The following is a 6,000-nucleotide window of genomic DNA, read 5'->3' on the forward strand; positions in this document are numbered from 1 at the left end:
TTAGATTAACTGGTTTCTCCTTTACTAATTTTTTTTGTTGTTGTTCCCTCTCCTCCTGTCCTAACTTGATCCAAGTACATGAAATTCTTTGGTTTCCTGATTATTTTTATTTCAAACTTGTCATTTACTGGGAAAAGTCACGTGGCTCTAGTTGGTGTCCTTCCACTGGTTGATGTGGGGCAGGAGTGGGGAAGCTGCTGAGCTGTCCTAGTGAGCAAGCATCCTGCCCCAAAATAGAACTTGAGTTTTAAACCTGTGTGGTTACCCTGGCACAAGTGCTTAAAAATTGTTGCCCAAGAGTGCTGTTTAGCAGGGTCCAGTGACCTGGTACTGATGGAAAAAGCTGGACAAAGCTATTTTGATGTCTCTGCTCTGCTCCTCGCACTGCTCACCCATTGGGAAGAGCAGACTTGCAAACAAACGTGCAGCACTGTTACAGGTTTACTGCATTTTTCTACTGCTTGAGAGTGGTTTGGGTCATTGTCCCTTGCTGTGAGGGGGAACCAGGCTTCTCAAGTGCCCCATCCAGGTGCTGGTGAACTCTTGCCATGATCAGTAGGTCACATAGGTTATACATACACCTCTTGCCAATGCCAGTGTTCAAGATAAAACAAATTGTTTTGCTCCTGCCAGTCCTGAGGTTAGCATTGCTGTCGAGAGAGCTAAAAGTAACATGACTTTTGGGTGCATTGTCTTTTGTGTTCTTGTTCTTTGAGCAAGCAAAACCCATTTAATGAAGACTGAAACACCTCCAGCAAAATGAGGCTCTTGCTTAATCTTACGGCTCCCAGGCTGAAAATCTGAGCAATGCCATGTATCACAGTTTGTGTTGATAACACTGGCAGTATTTGGTGGCAGGATTTGAAGTACCTGAATCTTGGGACTGGCCTGTTTGTAATTGCTGTTTTGCAGTAGGCAAGATAGTGACATAGTCAGCCTTATTTTACAACTAGCACAGCCCTGCAAAACCTGCAGTGCAGAAGAAAAGATACGTGGTGCTCTGCCTGGCTTTCACTAGAGATTTAGCCTTACGTAACCTCGCCGAAGTCACTGAAACTGCGCAGAGGAGAGCCTGCTGCTTGTTTGCTATAACTGTGTAATACGATAGCAAGTGGAAACCAGCAGGCAGCTGAAAAAAAAAAACAAAAAACAAAACCCCACAAGTTTTTGGGTTTTGTGATGGGAGGGAAGAAGCAGGTTGCAAGATAAAGTTGAGTAGTGGGAGGGAACATCTGTGTGGGAGCTAAGCTGGAGGCTATTGATTGGCAGCCAGGTCTTAACATCAGCTGCATAAAAGGAAATCGAAGAGTCTGCCCGAATATTACCAGGATGAAAGGCAGGATAGATAGTACTGAGCCGAACACCAGGCCAGTTTGCCCTTCTGAAAGGGCGTTAGGTGTCCCCTTTTGACTTGGCATAGGGATTGCTTAGCACCATGCCATGCTGTCCGCTGCACCAGTATGTGCTCGTGGTGGGCTTGACAGAAGTATTTTGAGGTAAAATTGCCTTTCTGTGGGCAAAGCACATAGAGTGTCTCTGATGCTTCCACACATTCAAAGCCTGAGATCAGAGATCCATGCCAGGCTTGCTTTTTTCCAAAAGAGAAAAAGGTAAAATACATAAATCCTTCTTTAATTTTACATCTTTGTGCCAGCAGATACCTGAGTTAACATGCATTTGTTGCAGAGCTCTGTGTGGTGGGGTGGAAAAATTAAATAGGAGAGGATGAGGCTTCTCCTACCACAGAGCCTGTGAAATAGGGAGTGGGAAGAGAGGCAGATTTCACAGCCCTTGGAGTGAGGGAGTCCTGCTGGGAAGGTTTCAGGTAAGTCTTAGGAACACCTTTGTTTAATGTTCTTAAGCTCCCTTTTCCTCTTAAGATTCCTAGGATTTTGCTAAATGCCTTATTTTTTTTCACCTGTGCAAGGATGTGTGGAATTAGGAGCAAGGCTTGAAATGTCTACACTGACTTTAGTGGATGCTAAAGAAAGTGAGTGAGTTACTGAAGACCAATAACAAAAACTCGTACTGCAACCCTCCCATCCCCTAAAAACCAAAGAAACAAAAGCTCTGAAATTTTCATCCCTGCTGTCAGTATTTGGTTTTGGGGCAGCAGCCTTTCGCTGTGCTGTGGTAGCAAATTGCACTCCTGGAAATCTCCAAGATTAGAAACAAGCCTGAGCAGCAGACAGCTGGTGAATGTGTTCTAAAATTGTCCATTTAACCCAAGGCTGCTCCACAGAATGCTTTTTTAACTCTCATGTCTTTAGTTAGAGGTGTGATATCTTTGGCCTTTCTGTAGACAGCCAGCCTGTATGAACTGTGTGCTTCCTATTGATGGAGCTGCATTTTTACTCTCCAGTAGTAGTGTGCTGGAAATTTCTGATTCAGAAATAGGTCTTCTATGAATGATTTAACATCAGGCCATTGAAATGCGTTTGTGTTTTCCTTCTTAGGGCTATTAAAGATGTAGAGAAAACATTTACCACCAAATTAATGGTTGCATTTTTGTTTTAATCCTGCAGATGGGGTTGATTTATATCTCAAAAAATACATGCTGCAGAGAGCAATTACAACATTACACAATTTTTCAGTTGTACTTAACTTTTTTTTCATGCCAAAAATTTTCATCTAGATGTTGTCTCTTTAATGTGGTGGGTTTTCTTTTTCATTAACTGTAAGGCACTGCATTTCATCTTCTGGTTTGTATTTCTTTGTTGGCTGAAAGACTCATCTGAGGTCTGTAGTGACTGGAAGCTGGGACCAGGAAGAAGGTGCAGGGGCTCTTACTGCCATCTCCATCTCGTGGAGGGATGTAAAAGCAGAAGGGTGGCAGGTTGCCTGCAGTCTCTGGGGGAGGCAGATCCAGCTGAAGAGAAAGAAATGGTGTAGTCCTACATGCAGATAGGAGAGAAGAAGATTAAATGACAGAGCAGAGATCTTGCACAATACTGGCTGCTCTGATAAAATCTGGTTGACTTTCCCTTGAGGATTATACAGAGATAAGCAGCCTTAGCTCATTAGCACCTCCCCTTTCTCATGCTCTGATGATTGCTTTAGGTTTGATGGCAGGTGGTGATGACAGGATTTGCTGGGATCTGGGGTGCAGTACTGGAAGCGCAGCACATCCTGAAGCCTGAGATGTGTCGTGTGCCATTTCTTGCAGCTGAGATTAGACTCTAGCTCAGTTGATTGAGGTATTTATGCTTGGACCTTTCTCCTCATGGTGTTTAGTGCTCTCAGTGCATGAAAGCAACCATTAGACTCACTGCACTTAGTATTTCAACAAATGAACTTTGTACTCGCTCCCAAAAGCACAACTCCTAAAGCAGCAGTGGAAATGAGCTTAACTTCATAACTCTGGGGAGCATCACAGTTGGGTCCTTGAAAATTGACCTGGCAAGTATGAAAATAGTCAAATGATGTTTTTCAACATGCCATCAAGTTAGGTCACCAATGATATTACTGCAACATCACTAAAAGTCATTGAAAGTGTCAGTTCCATGAAAGAAACTATGCATTAATGCTCTCTAAATGTTGTACAGAGTTACACTGTGTACCTTGTAGCCATCCATACACATCTCCATTTGATAAACTGGTCTGAGCAATTTCCAGTCCTGAAATGCTTTGCACCACTTCCTGCTGGAAATTAACACTTTTTCCTATATGCTCGTTGATGTGAGCAGTTGTTTGAGTGATCCTCTGACCTTCAGCCAGAAAAAAAGCAAAGTTAAAGTCGTCATATATATCCTGGGCTATATTGGGATGTGCTCATCTGTCCCCTCGACTGATTTGGCAGGGATGTCCCTGTGGGTTGGGGGAAGTGGAGGGTTACTCTCCCTCTCTCATCAAATGGAGAATCACCACCACCTTCATAAAAATAAGACTTCACCTTTATATGGTGTCATGTTTTAACCACAGCCAGCAGTTAAGCACCACACAGCTCCTCTGACTCCCCACCAGCAAGTGAGCAAATCAAAAGGGTAAAAGTAAGAAAACTCATGAGTTGAGATAAAGATACTAAAATAATAGGTAAAGCAAAAGCTGCACACACAAGCAAAGCAAACCAAGGAATTAATTTACCATTTCCCATGGGCTGCCTGGTGTTCAGCCATTTCAGGTAAGCAGGGTGGTATTTTCATTCCAGTCTCTATCCATGGGCCCTTTGGACCAGACCATTTGGGATAATGTTGGAATGAGCTATTCTCCTTGCCTCTGCTCCTTTTTGGGCTTAGCCACAGACTTCATTCCCTTAGGATTTTACCTGCTCAAAGTGGAGCCTTATCTGTGTGCCACAGTGGTGCTTTGCCACTGCTGGCATCAGAATGTTCCCAGGCCCAGCAGAGTAAGGTGATCAGCAGTTCAGCAAGCAGCAGAACCAAGGAGCAGCCACTAACCAGCACCAGGCTTTAGTGTGTAGTGGGGCAATCAAGCCCCATGGCAAGCTCAGGAACCCGTCAATGAATAGCTAAACAACAATAACATCTATAAATTCAATCTAGCACATTCTAATCAAACCTGTCATTATCTCAAACCCTTCCAGCCCCACACTGGCCATCAGAAAGGACTATTGTGGTTTAACCCCAGCTGGCGGCTAAGTGCCACACAGCCATTCATTCGCTTCCTCTGCAGCGAATGAGTGAGCAAATCAGAAGGGTAAAAATGAGAAAACTCATGGGTTGAGATAAAGGCACTAAAATAGGCACAGCAAAACCACACACACAAGCAAAGTAAACTTGGAAACACCACTTCCCATGGGCAGGTGGGTGTTCAGCCATCCCCATGAAATCAGGGCTCCCTTACATGTAATGTTGACTTGACAAATGCCATGATTCTTCCTGTCCCCAATTCTTTCTTCTTGCCCTAGTTTTTATGTGCTGAGCATGACACCATATGGTCTGGAACATCCCTTAGGCCAGGTGGGATCCAGCTGTCCCAGCTGTGTTGTCTCCCAACTCCTTGTGCACCCCCAGTCCCCTTGCTGGTGGGGTGGGCTGAGAGGCAGAAAAGGCCTTGACTCAGTGTTAAGTGCTGGCTTAGCAGTCACTGAAACATCTCTGTGTCATCAACAGTGTTTCTAGCACAATCCTAAACATAGCCCCATACTAGCTGCTATAAAGCAAATTAACTCTGTTCTAGCTGAAACTAGCACAGTGTTTGGCAGATTCATTGGAAGTATGTGTGTACAGCATATTTATCACTTAAATTAACCACAGTAATTGAAGAATGGTGTTTTTCTGCTTTTAATTTCATGTATTAAAACCTCCCTATTTAGTGAAACATAGAAAATCTAGCTGCAGAATTACTCATGTTGCATACCTTTCCTGTGTGTTTTCTCAGTGAGTCTCCTTATAACTGTTAATTGCCTCTCCTAAAGTTAGGCATGAATCCTGCACAGGTCTGCCTGGCTTTCACTGTAGACATATCTTTGTCCAATTCTGTGGCGCTACCAGGTGACAAGTACATCTTAATCACAGTAGGATTGTGGTCTGTTTAAGCCCAGAGACATAAAAAAGGGTTAGAAATGAAAGTACTGTTTGCCATGGCAAAAACGTCTTCGGGTTAGGTCTTGGAAGACTGGTGGTGGAACTCTGCACATCACAGTGGGCATGTCTTCCTGCACAAGTCCCCACTTTCACATCCCATGTCAGGAAGGAGAAGAAATGTTTTTCTGATGGTGGCATTTAGAATTCATTTTGGACTGTACCATCACGTTATTTTCCTATGTCACTTGTTGCTGATATTTTAATTTAAAATGGAAAACGACGTTTCCCTTAAAAAGATCTTCATTGTTATATTGACTCTGAGAGTGTTCTGTGTCAGCTCTGTAGTAGTGGCATCTGGGCTGAGAACACTCTCAACTTTATCTCAGGCTGTATTTCCAAGGAAAAAATTTGGCCTTTGGCCCTCAGAAGATAGGCAGCTTGGAATATAGCTACTACCTTGTACAGGACTACCTGTGAATTATGCTCTGTGCATTTGCTTTGTGCTGCATCTGCT

General features: G+C 43.6%; 1 protein-coding gene across 7 annotated transcripts in view; it reads left to right on the plus strand.

The window, feature by feature from the left end:
• Window positions 1-6,000, plus strand: part of EPHA5 (EPH receptor A5) — a 175,065-nt gene that overhangs the window by 21,717 nt on the left and 147,348 nt on the right. The window lies entirely within an intron of this gene.

This window comes from Corvus brachyrhynchos, unplaced genomic scaffold (assembly GCF_000691975.1).
Source record: "Corvus brachyrhynchos isolate BGI_N302 unplaced genomic scaffold, ASM69197v1 scaffold175, whole genome shotgun sequence".
Lineage (NCBI taxonomy): Eukaryota > Metazoa > Chordata > Aves > Passeriformes > Corvidae > Corvus > Corvus brachyrhynchos.